This window comes from Rhinolophus hipposideros, assembly GCF_964194185.1.
Source record: "Rhinolophus hipposideros genome assembly, chromosome: 9".
Classification (NCBI taxonomy): domain Eukaryota; kingdom Metazoa; phylum Chordata; class Mammalia; order Chiroptera; family Rhinolophidae; genus Rhinolophus; species Rhinolophus hipposideros.
In genome coordinates this window covers 53,548,235-53,562,490 of record NC_138055.1, presented here as the reverse complement: position 1 = coordinate 53,562,490, position 14,256 = coordinate 53,548,235, and positions in this window count along the sequence as shown.

The window sequence follows — 14,256 nt, the reverse complement described above, 5'->3', positions numbered from 1 at the left end:
AAAAAAACAAAAACAAACTAGTAACCAAGCCCCTGTCACGTCTTCTGTTATTGTTACTGTCTTAAATAAACACATTCATTTTATACTTACAAGCCTGGGCTGGTGTTGCTTTTCAGTCACTTTTTGGGAAAGAGGCATTTAGTTACACAGGTTATTAAGGAAAAGTGGCAAGTCTACCAGAACTTCTTGTTATTTCCAGTTCGTAAAAATACCATTTATGAAAACAGTAACGTGGTCATGTAAAAGTCATCCAAAATTATTTGAAGAGGCAAATACAAACTTCAAACTATAGCAAAAGAACATCCAAATCTCAGACCCAATTCTCTTGACCATTTGGGGAACAAAAAAGCCTTTCTATGCATAAATTATGAATAATTCCCCTATAAACTTGTTATTCTTGTTATAAATGGTATTTTAATGTCTTCCAAATAATAAAATTGTTTTGAGAATATTAATAATTTGATCTCCAAGCCCTAATCTTGAAGAGGTTTATACATCTGAAAAAATCTTTTTATAGTAAAAAGGCAAACTAAAAAATCCTTATTTTCAACTCAAAGCCAGAAAGCAAAAATGAAAAAAATCTTCAAATTTCTTGAATCAATTTCATTTAAAAAACATCTTTAAGAGAAGGCCAGAAAGACAGGACATAAAATCAGTTAATCACTTATTTTTCTCCAGATTTATAAAACTGGTGCTTCTTTTCCTCTGTTCCCAAAATTCAACCTCAAAGTCTAGGGATGCAATATCACAGTCTCTCTCTTGCTTCTTGTCTCCCATCAACATTTACTGAGCTGCTGCTTCGTGTAATTCCTTTCCCTGCCTTCAAAGAGCTTAAAATTGAAGCAGTCGTCCCTCAACCTAGGCGTATCCCTACTCCCGAGCCTTTACACCTTCCGTCCCCTTTTACCTCAATGTTCATCCATCTACATGGTTTGCTCCCTCGTTGCCTTTAGATTATTGTTCAGGTATCACTGCCTTAGTGAAGCCTTCCTTGCATATCCTATTTAAAAATTACATTTTTACCCTCTATCTTTGCATTTGCTATTTCCTTATCTGCCCTTTTTTCTCTATGACGTGGATGAGCATTTGTCATACTCTATCTGTCAATTATTTTCTGTCTGATTCTACAGTGAAAGCTCTACGAGCAGAGATTTTGCCTCCTAAAATGGAGTCTGGTACTTAATAGGTGGGTGATGTGTGAATGGTTAATGAGCTCCAGGTACTGGTTTACTTGCTCTCTGTCACACACCTTTTAAGTGGTGGGGTCAAAGCCAAACGCAAACAATCGTCCTCCGACTCTTAACCATCGGACCTAGCCTGCTTCTGTTGACAGGTGTATATAATTCATAGGCGTGGGTATTAGGGTGTTACTAACCATATGCTGTGGATCTACTTGCGGGAAGGATGAAGCCACAGCAGTCATCCATCTTGCTCTTGGCCTGGGGAAATTTAATTCCCATCAAACAGGAAACAGAGATGTTGGGAACCATGGGAGGGTTGCAATATTGGAATGGGGTTCTTTGGTTTCAAGGGGTCAGAGTGTTCAAGAGGCCAGCCTCCATGTGTTTGGGGAAGAAGGTGCCTTCACAGAGAGGTAGGCCAGGGGCGAAGGAGCTAGAAGCTAGGTGGGGCACCTATGATGTGGCAGCTAGCTGAGGTTGAGGGTAAGAGCCTTTTTAGAAAAGGAGATGAAAGGGAGCAAGCTACAGGAAAGTCAGAATTTGATTGGACACTTGGAACTGTTCTTATCTACCCTAGGTCCTCATTTGGCTATTTCTCTTCTGTTTATGTACCTTTAAAAAGTATTTTTTATTTTGAAATAATTTGAAACTCATAGAAAATTGCAAGAACAGTTACATAGAACTTCCATATATCCTTTACCTGAACTGATAAATTTTTCACACTTTAACAAATTTTATTATATATGTACTATAATTTATTTCTGAACCATTTGAGAGTCAGTTGTATACATTATGCCCCTTTATCTCTTAATATTCTAGTTCATATTACCTAAGAACAACAATATTATCTTAAATAACAATGGTACAATTAGCAAATTCAGGAAATTTCACATAGACACTACACTTTAAAGTCTATATTCTAAAATTGTCAATTGTCCCAGTACTGCCCTTTGTGACATTTTCCCCCTCCAGTTCAAGATTCCAGTCCAGGATCATGTATTTTGTTGTCATGTCTCTTTGTCTCTTTTAATCTAAAATAGTTCCTCAGCCTTTCTTTGTCATTAATGATATTGATATTGTTAAAGAATACAGGCCAGTTATTTTAGAGAATGTTCATCAGTTTTTTATTTCCTGATGCTTCCTCATGACTGGATTCAAGTGATGCATTCTGAGCTGGAACCTGACATAAGGCATGTGTGTCCTTTTCAGGGAATCACATCCCAAGATCCACAATGTCCATTTGCTCCTTATTGGTGATGTAATTTTGATCAAGGTAAAAATTGGTTAAGGTGTCATCTGGTTTCTCCACAGTATAGTTATTATGTTCCCTTTTGCAATTAATGATCTGTAAGGAGACATTCTTAGATTATGCTAATAGCTTTCTCCTCTTCATACTTTCCCAAACTAGATTTAGTATCTACTCATGATTCTTGGCCAAGCCACCTTTTATCACAAAGGCTGCAAAACGGTGATTTTCTAACTCTTAACATTCCCTCTACTTTTATCATTTGGTATTTGGCTACAAAGAATAAACTTCCTACTCCCTTATTCATTCCTCCATTTATTATCAATATGGACTCTGGTTTTATTCAATAAGTAACAATCTATATGGATCCTTACTTATATTAATGCTCAAAATGTCCCAGTTTTGACCATAGGAAGCCCCTTTAATCTGGCTCCCGTCTATTTGACATGACTTTTTTTTTCTTCTAAGCACTGCCTTTCTTCTTGGCACAACAAAAATGTTCCAGGCATATCTTGTTCCTTCTCTGCCCCAGTCTTGGAATCAGCCATGTTTTCAAGGAGCCCTGATTCCTTTTAGTGGAGAATGGCATTTAGAAAGCACAACATCTATGCACCACATATGTTCATTGCTATTGGATATATTTATGTACTTGTAAAATTGAGACTAACTTTATTTTTGATCTCCCAACCCATCTTAACTGTGCTAAGGGAAATGAAGGCCAGAGCTTTAAAGGGGGCCGTGATGTTTCCCTGGGAGTTAGCACAGGGACCACAGAGAGAATGATAACAACCTATCGATGGTAGATGGAATGAGATACGGATTTGGTTGATTCATCTCTTTTTTTGAAGAGGTTTTCTTTTTGTTTATGTTAAGTGGAGCATTTGGGTTGTTGGATTTTATATAAAGATGGCAATGTTCTTACACTCCCTGGTTTAGTTAGTATTACAATTTTCATAGAATGATAGGTCTTGAAATAGAAAGGCCAGCACGAATATTCATCTGATACCACCTTGGCCTTTAGGCAGATTTTTTAACCTGTATTTTACAAATAAGGCAGCAGAGCCTGGGCCAAACTAAGGTTTTTGACAAGGTCACAGAAGTGTCTGTCTCTTAAATAGAAGATGTGTTTTATTCCAAAGAGGAATGCCATTTGTTCATTATCTCTTTAATTTTATTCCCCCAAATATAGTAATTCTGTGCTTTCTTTTCTAGACTCATATCAGTTTCTTGAGATCCACTTTCCACATGTTAAAGGAATCCAGTAGCCTGGTGGCCCAGTTTTGAAAATGTTCCTGAAGTTCATTTTGAGCAAATTCTCTGGTGCCATCATAATTAGTTTGCACATTTCTTTAGTTTGTAGCCTGTTATTTTTAGCTTTTTCTTATAACCACATACATTTTAATATTGGCTTAGCAGTTTAAATGTTTTTAATGTCAACTAGAAGTGGTGTTGGTACTGTTCCCTTCTTCTAGTAAATATAGACTTGAGGATTATGTATACCAGGTATTGACACTGAGATTTCTTTTGGGAAAGATTTTATAAAGTATATATTTAACTTCTTTGATAGAGGCTATTCAGGGCTATTTCTTCTTGAGTAACCTTTGGTAGTTTTTGTCTTTCAAGGAATTATGTATTTCATCAAAGTTGTGGGTTTATTGATGTAATCTTGATTGCTTGTTATCCTTTTAGTATCTGTAGAACCTGTAGTATTGTCACCTCTCTCATTTCTGATATTGATGATTTATGTCTTCTCTCTTTTTCCCGTCAGTTTACTTAGAGGTTTATTGCTATTGATCGTCTCAAAGAAACCAGGTGTGGTTTCACTGAGTTTCTTAATTGTTTTCTACTTAATTGATTTCTCCTCTAATTGTTACTATTTCCTTTCTTCTGCTTCCTTTGGGTACAATTTACTCTTCTGTTTCTAGTTTCTTTAGGTGGAAGCTGAGGACATTGATTTTAGACTTTTCTTCTTTTTTAATGTAGGTGTTCAGTGCTATCAATTACTTTCTACGTACCACTTCTGCTTCATCTCATAAGTGTTGTGTTTTTATTTTCATTTGGTTCAAAATACTTTCTAGTTTCTCTTTTAATTTATTATTTGATTAATGGGTTACTTAGAAGTGTCTTCTTCAGATTCCATATAGAGTAGTCCCCCCTTATCCGCAGGACCTACATTCTAAGAGCCAATGGATGCCTGAAACCACGGTTAGTACCAAATCCTATATATATTATATTTTGTCCTATACGTATATACCTATGATAAGTTTAATTTATAAATTAGGCACAGTAAGAGATTAACACAATAACTAATAATGAAGTAGAAAAATTAAAACAATATACTATAATAAAAGTTATGTGAATGTAACCATTTAACATTGTACTTGTTAGACAATAAAGCAAAAAAAAGACAAATATTGGAAAGGAAGAAGTAAATTTCTCTTTATTTGCAGGTGGTATGGTTATCTATGTAGAAAAGTCCAGTAAATCTACAAAAATGCTAGTAGAACTAGTTTAGCAAGGTTGCAAGATACAAGATCAATAAAAAAAAAAAAATCGATTGTATTTCTATATACCATGTTTCCCAAACATCAGACCTAGCCGGACAATCAGCTCTAATGCATCTTTTGGAGCAAAAGTTAATATAAGACCTGGTCTTATATAAGACCCAGTATTATATTTTATTATATTGTACTATATTATATAAAACCTGGTCATATAGTAAAATAAGACTGGGTCCTATATTAATTTTTGCTCCAAAAGACGCATTAGAGCTGGTTGTCCAGCTAGGTCTTATTTTTGGAGAAACGATACTAGCAACAAACTATTGGAGGTTGAAATTAAAAAACAATAGCATTTATAATATTATAAAAGTATGAAATATATGGGGACAACTCTGATGAAAGATGTGCAAAGCTTATGCCCTAAAAGCTATAAACACTGCTAAGAGAAATTAAACTTAAATGGAGAACTATACCATATGTATATGGATCAAAAGATTCAGTATTGCTGAGATGTCATTTCTCCCCAAAACTGATCTATAGATTCAACGTAATCTCAAGCAAAACCCTAGCGTGGCTTTTGTAGAAGTTAATAGTTGATTCTAAAATTCACATGGAAATGCAAATGCAAATGATCTAGAATAGCCAAAACCAGAAAAAAATTGGAGGATTTACACTACCTGAGTTTGAGATTTAATAATAAGGCTACAGTAATCAAGACAGTGTGGTATTAGCGTGATAGACAAATAAATCAATGAAACAGAAACAGATCCGCACATATATGATCAGTTGATTTTAACAAAGGTGCAAAGGCACTTTAGTGGAAAAAGGATAGTCTTATCAACAGATGATGGTGCAACAACTGGGCTATTTATGTGCAAAGTAAGTTAGACACCTCATGCTCTGAAACTGTGAGTAAAAAGGAAACCCTAAGCACTTATGGTGAAAATGTAAATGGCTCTACTTCTGGTCATTCTGGAGAACACCTGGCAGTTCTTAGTGAAATTAAATATATCTTAGATAGAAACTAGTTCTTAAGAAATCCCACACAGAACCTGCCCCCTCAGGCCCATAATAAAGGCCCACTAACAGGTTAGAATGTATATAACGTGGTATGTGACTGATGGAGTTCTACACAAGTAACAGCAGAAATTAAATTTACCTGACGCACCACTGATACATCTTTACATGTATTTCCTTATATAAATTCCTTTATATAAATTAAAAGGGGACAGTACAACATTACATTGTTTACGAATACATATAAATTTGTCACGTATTAGAGTGGATCCCTATGATGTGAAGAGAAATGACAGGAAGGGATGGGTACTGGAGCTGAAAACCCACATGAAAATATGGGGAGGCACCTTTGTAGACTCATGATTAACACAAAAGCGAGTGGAGGTGAGAAACCAGTAACAGTACAGACAACTCTTTCCAGAAGTTTGGCTATGACAAGAAGATGGGAGGTGGGACAGTTTGATGAAGATGTGGGGTGAAGAGAGGGAAAGTTGGAGGGGGACATAGTATAGGAGCATACCAGATGCTAATGGGAGCAATTTGGTAGAGAGGAGAAAGGCGAGGGTTGTGCCTGGATCTCATCAGAAAGACTAAGTGTTTGAGATAGTGAGAGGAGAGAATGGCCTTTGATGTGAAGAGGGCTAATTCTAATTCCTCCAGCTAACTGGACGGAATTGGAGTAGAGGAGAGCTGAGGGGTATGTGTGTTGGGGGTGGGGGATCTGTAGACTTGGAGATGGATGATGGGAGGAGAGAATGCAATGTTCTTCTGGACAGTGGGAAGGGAGTCCTCCAGATAAATAGAAACACTAGACGGTGCTGAAAGGCCCATCTGTTCTAGAACAGTGAAGGGGGGCTCTAAACAGTAGAGCAATGAAGGAGTAATACAGGAGGGAGGAGCTCTAAAGAGTGAGGTATGAGGTGTTTGGAGGTCACAAATCACTGGGCTGCTCAGATTAGGGAGGGGACCACAGAGAGTGGAAGGGTGTTATGGGGGGCGGGGGCATCCCAGGACAGGCAAGGAGTTTTGGAGAGAAGACTGGACAAATTCAAAGGGTGGAGGGAAGGTGTTTGAAGCAAGAGGGTGGGTGCAGATTTTGGGGGTCACAGATGGGGCAGCAGAGAAGAGACCCCAGACAGGAAGACAAAGTGGTACCTGGCCTGGGAGGAGAACCCTGCTGGGCAGGAGGGTGACCCCAGAGCCTTCCCTGACTGCTACGCACACTCCCGTTCTAAGCACTTCCCACCCCACATCCCCACCAACCCCGGTGTGGGGGGTTCTGGAGGGAAGGTGGAGGCAGCTCTGCTGCCACCCTCCAGGTACTAGGGTAAAACAAGGCTACCACAAGGTGAAAGCCTGCCAGACTGACTCATCTCTACTCCACTTCAGCTCGGCCTTAGAGCAACCTGCTCTGGGTTCCTTCGGCCTTCTGCTGGAGCCCCCTTCCCACACCAGGAGCCTGGAGGGGAGGGGGCTTGGTTAGAGCCCAGTCCTGCACAAGCCTCAGTATTGTGAACACGTGGAAGAACCCAATGTAAAATGAGGAGAGGATACCTTCCTGACATGGGATTCATTTCCTTACCATAAAAAAAGGTATAATTTTGAAGGAGCAGGGGGAGAAGGAGGAGGCGGAGGAGGAGGAGAGGAGGACTTGGTTTGTTGTATCCTTTTTGTTCCCACCCCCACCCGCCCCGTTTGTTGTATTCTGAGGCAGTGGTTCTCAAAGTGTGGTTCCCAGATCACAGCATCAGCGTTCCTCGGAAACTGGTTAGCAGTGCAAGGCCTCAAGCCCCACCCCAGACTTAATGAATCAGAAACTCAGGCGGTGGGGGTTCACCCACCCAGATTAACAAGCCCTGGAGGTGATGCTAATGAATATTCGAGTTTGAGGACTTCTGTTCTAAGGGGATTTCCACGCTCATCTTCAAACACCTATCTTGCCTTAGCCATATTGCTGCTGGGCCAGCGGGCAGGGTGTGTGCAAGTCAAGTCCTGAATTGGACGTTGCTAAGGACAAAGCCTGGTGTCAAGACCTGGTGGGGCACTTCCTCATTCTCACCACGCAGGAGCCTGGACACCAGCTTTGGAGAACCCCTGAGCAGAGGTCAGGACATGGGGATACTGAAAGAGTGTGACTCAGAGGCTTTGGCCTTCCAGGGATGAAGTCATTAGCGTTGCTTTTCCTGTCTACCAGACAGCGCAGGAACCACTGAAGAGGTATATGAGCACTTAAAAAGATTCAAGTAGTGTACCAAAAAATAAATAAATTAGTAAAAAACCTTTCTGGAACTAAAACCCATTATTTTCAACAACAAAAAATCAGTATATATATTGAAAGAGAAGCCTGGTAACTGCCGAGACTCAAATTAGTGGCTTGGAAGAACAAGTGGAAAAAATATTTCAAAGCACAGAGCAAATATAATAATACAAAGAGATGGAAATGAGGAAAATATGAGACTTGGAGAATAGATCCAGTAGTCCTAACATTCAACTATATTAGTTCCAAAAGAAAGAAAAGACATAAATGGAGGCTATATATATATATATATATATATATATATATATACACACACACATATGTATATATGTATGTTATATATTTTGAATTTGTTTTTATTATGAACCACATAGAGAGTATGTCTAAATGTATATATCAATTTAGAGAATTGTATTATAGACTGCATTTTTGAGGGTGACAAAATACTGTACTGTTAAATGTTCATAGAGATAGATATCTAATTATAGCCAGAACCATAAGTACTCTATTAACTCAGCAAAACCTAGAAATTGGAAGCAGAGTGAGAGGGGTAAGTAAAAATATTCTAAAGGTCTCATTGGGGGTGAAAGTGGCAAGAAATAAAACATCTAAATGGAAGAAATAATTGATATATTTTCTAAAATCGATAAAGAACTATGTATTTGATTTTTAGTGCTGGGAAGGAAGTTTAAATGATTTAAACTATCAAGGGAATGGAAAAATATAGTAGAACTTCCAAAATAACAAGGGAGTAGAGGACATGAAATGAATAGCAACTTGATCAAAACAGCAAAAACATGAAATGATTAAAGAACATACAATAAGATAGAAAAAAATGAAATCAAATGTGCTATTCGTTCCACATGTGGAACTATAATTAATTAAAAAGAAGCCATAAAAAGGAGAAAGGAACAAAAATCAGTGAGAGAAATAGAAAACAATAGAATATATCAATATATCAATAATCATATTAAATGGAAATGGTCAAAACAGCCCAACTAAAAGGCAAACATTATCACATGGGATTAAAAAGCAAAGACCCAATTATATTTTGCTTTTAAGAAACCCATTTTAAATATAAAGACATCTAGGTTAAAAATAAAACAATTAAAGAAGATCTAGAGCATGCTAACACTAATCAAAATAAAAATGGGGTAGCTCTACTAATATCAGACAAAGTAGATTTCAAAGCAAAGTATTTCACAAGGGATGACGAGGGCTGTTTCATAATGACAAAGAGGTGAATTCTTCAAGAGGACATAACAATCCTAAATGTTTATGTACATAAAAAAAGAGCTTTGATGACCATTTGCGATCTTGCTCCCCAGCATATGTCATCAGTTTGGCTCAAAAGACCTCTTATACAAATTCTAAAAAGAAATGAAAAAGAGGGGCTGCCAGATAGCTCAGTTGGTTAGAGCGCTGTGCTCTAACAACATGATTGCTGGTTCGATACCCACATGGGCCACAGTGAGCTTGAAACAACTACCTGACTTGGAGTTGATGGGTCCTGGAAAAACACACTTAAATAAATTTTTAAAAGTTTAAAGAAAAAAAAAGAAAAAGAGCTTTGAAAATATGCAAAACTAAAACCAAATAGAAAAAATTAAAATTATTTCATCACCTCTCTTTCAATAATTAATAGAACAAGTAGAAAGAAGATTGAACAATACTATCAAACACCTTGATCTAATCAATATTTATAGAACACTCTACTTAATAAGAATAACAACAGAATACACATTCTTCTCAAATACACACTAAACATTTACAAGATAGACCACATTCTGGGCAATAAAACAAGTCTCAGTAAATTTGAAACAATTCAAATCATACAAAATATATTCTCTGACCAAAATGGTTTATATAAGAAATTCGTAACAGAAAAATATCTGGAAAATCCCCCCAAATATTTGGAAACTAAAGAACATACTTCTAAACCACCCACAGGCCAAAGAAGAAACCAAAAGTGAAAATACAGTATTTTGAACTGAATAAAATATATCTAAATTTATGGGAAGCTCTTAAAGTAGTGCTTAGAGGGAAGTTTATAGCACTAAATATCTATATTATAAAAGAAAAGAGGTCTCAAATCAATGTCCTCAGCTTTCACTTCAAGAAACTGAAAAAATTGCAAAGGCAATTCAGTGGAGAAAGGTTAATCTTCAACAAAGCACTATAACAGTTGTATACACACACACACACAAAAATGAAACTTAACACATACTTCACATCACACACAAAACTAAATTCAAAATTAATCACACACCTGAATGTAAAACCAAAATCTATAAAACTTCTAGACTATAACGTAGGAGAAAATTTCTGTGACTTCAAGGTAGGCAAATATTTTTTTGATACCACACCAAAATTATGATCTGTAAAAGAAAAAACCTGATAAGTTGTGTTTAATTAAAATTAGGGGCGGCTGGATGGCTCAGTTGCTTAGAGCGCGAGCTCTCAACAACAGAGTTGCCAGTTTGATTCCCACATGGGCCAGTGAGCTGCGCCCTCCAAAACTAGATTGAAGACAACGAGATGCCGCTGAGCTGTGGGAGGGGTGGCCAGATGGCTCAGTTGGTTAGAGCACGAGCTCTCAGCAACCCTCCTGCAACTAAGATTGAAAACCGTGACTGGACTTGGAGCTGAGCTGCACCCCCCACAACTAGATTGAAGGACAACAACTTGGAGCTCATGGGCCCTGGAGAAACACACTGTTCCTCAATATTCTTGTCATGCAGGGCGCCCGGCGGGGTCTCAGCTCCCGCTCCCCACATAAGAACACAGGATATGGTGAGGCCAAAAAAGAACACCCATGGAGCCATAGGTAGGGGAGTCATACTACTATATTCTCACTGGTGGCTGGGCTGGAGACACAGGAAGCAGGATCTACATAATCTGCAACCCGCCGGCCCGTCCTAACAGCAGTCTGCGCTCGCCAGCCACCATCTTCTTGCCTACCCCCCATTCTTTCTCTTTTGCTAGCGTAGCCACGGCAGTTATATTAGTGGCCAATGGCTCACTGGTTACAGCTGACGGCCAACTAGCCACAGCTGCTGGCCATCCAATCACAGTTGATGGCCATTTACTACCTGAGCCAGCACCTCTCTATGTGCTTTTTGGGGTTCTGTCCCCACAATTCCCCAATAAAAAAATGTTTAAAAAAAAATTAGGCCAGCACATCCTTGGGATATGGTCTTTAAAAAAAAAAAAATTAAAACCTGCTCTGTGAAAGACACTGTTAAGGATATAAACAGACAAACACAGACTGGGAGAAAATGTTTGGAAATCAACTGATAAAGGTCCTTGTCGTGCGGGGTGTCCGGCGGGGCGGCCTGCGGGGTCTCTGCTCCCACTCCCCACATAAGAACGCAGGACATGGTGAGGCCAAAAAGGAACACCCACGGAGCCATAAGTAGGGGAGTCATATCACTACATTCTCACCAGTGGCATCCACCTCTCTGTAATCCGCTCTTGCTAGCTCCCATTCTTTCTGCTAGCGTAGCCACAGCCGTTACATTAGTGGCCAATGGAGTACGGGTTACAGCTGACGGCCAACTAGCCACAGCTGCTGGCCATCTGATCACAGTTGATGGCTATTTACTACCCGAGCCAGCACCTTTCTATGTGAGGCCGAGAGCCTGGAAACTGTTTTTTGGGGCTCTGTCCCCACAGACCTATATCTAGAATACACTCTCAAAATGCAGTAATAAAAAAACCAACAACCCAATTTATTTTTTTAAATTTTTATAAGTTTATTTGTGCCAAACTGATAACATATGCTGGGGAGCAAGATCTCAAATGCTCACCAACAACCCAATTTAACAAGGAGTAAAAAGTTTGAATGGATACTTCACCAAAGATATACTGATGGTAAATAAACACATGAAAATATGTTTAACCTCCTTAGTCATTATAGAAATGCAAGTGAAAACCACAATGAGATCATACTACACAGTTATTGGAATGGCTGATATTAAAAAGACTGACCATATCAAGTGTGCCAAGAATGTGAAACAACTGGAACTCTTCATACACTGCTGCTGGTGGGAATGTATAAAGGTACAAACACCTCGGAAAACAATTTGGCAGTTTCTTCAAAAGTTAAACATACATCAGGGGTCGGCCTGGTGGCTCAGGCGGTTAGAGCTCCATGCTCCTAACTCCAAAGGCTGCCGGTTTGATTCCCACATGGGCCAGTGGGCTCTCAACCACAAAGTTGCCAGTTCAATTCCTCCAATCCCGCAAGGGATGGTGGGCTCCGCCCCCTGCAACTAACAACAGCAACTGGACCTGGAGCTGAGCTGCGCCCTCCACAACTTAAGACTGAAAGGACAACTTGAAGCTGAATGGCACCCTCCACAACTAAGATTGAAAGGACAACGACTTGGAAAAAAGTCCTGGAAGTACACACTGTTCCCCAATAAAGTCCTGTTCTCCTTCCCCAATAAAATCTTTGGAAAAAGAAAAAAGTTAAACATACATCAACCATATGATCCAGCCATTCTGTTCCTAGGTATTTACCCAAGAAAAATGAGAACATAAGTCCACACAAAGACTTGTATATAAATGCTCCCAGCAGCTTCTTTTGTAATGGCTTTATTTGTAAACAATGCAAATGTTTATGGACAAGTAAATAGATAAACTAATTGTGATATAATGGACTACTACTCAGTAATAAAACAGAATGAATGTAATAATATAAATGAATCTGAAAATAATTATGCAGAATGAAAGAAGCCAGATAGAAAAGAGTACATACTGTATGATTCCATTCATATAAAATTCTAGAAAAGGCAAACTAATGTGACAGAAAGCAGATCATCAGTACTTGCCTAGGGATGGTAGCTTGGGGATGGAGATAGACAGAAGGGAGAGATTATAAAATGGACAGGAGGAAACTTTCTGGGGTGACTGATATCTTCATTATTGTGATTGCAGTGGTGATTTCACAAGTGTATACCTAATTCAAAACTTACCAAAATATACACTTTAAATATATGCACTTTATATATATTAATTATATCTCAATAAAACTTAAAATTTATTATTTGATAACTAGATTATGTATAAACATACATTGCCAAATCCATTTTTTAAAGGAACAGTTATTTCCATGATCTTGCAAGGCCTGTTACAAAACAGACATGAAAACTTACATCCCTCAAAGGGGAAACAAAAAGGAAGTTCAAGGAGCAGCAGGTTGGCTCAGTGGGTTAGAGCGCAGTGCTCCTAACACTCAGGTCGCCAGTTCGATTCCCACATGGGCCAGTGAGCTTCGCCCTCCACAACTAGATTGAAGGATAACAACTTGGAGCTGATGGGCCTTGGAGAAACACATTGTTCCCCAGTATTCCTCATATAAAATCTTTTTAAAAAAAGATGAACTAGATGTATATTATTGATATGAAAAGATATACTATAGATACTGTCTAAATGTTTTAAAAAGTGCCTCCTCTCTCTTAGGTTCTCTGATCTGTTCAGTCCTTGGTCTCCCTAGAGGTTAATGTTCTCCCTTTCCTGATCCAGAAGTCTCCCCGGCACCAGGTTAGGCAAGGGATCTGTGTAGGGAGGACAGAGATGACCTTCTCCTTAGTGTTACCACATAGTCTGGTTTCTGGAATGGTTCTGAATACAAATATTTTGACCTGCTGTCCCCATACAATCAGAACACTCCTGATTTGAATGTCCATTTTTTTGCTGTGGAAACAGGCTTACAAAGTCAAAAGATTTGCTCGATGTCTGTTCCTTTCCTAAGTCTGCTGAAGGAAAGGAGGCCTGCTATGTGCCCTCTCAAAATGTGATAGAGGTTGCCGGGAACAGAAGGATTAAAGGGATGTAGAAATGTGAGCTGAAGAAGGAGTTGAGGTGAAAGAGGGGGTGAGGCCAGGTTTTGGGGACAGGGGGTGGCATAGAGAAAGTAAGGCAGGATGTGACCCAAGACCCTCAGCCCTTCCTGCCACAAAGTCTTGCCTCTGCAGACATAATTCTTCAATAGTGCATGTCAAATATGGGCCTGCAATAAATGATGAATGAATGAATAAACAAATGAAT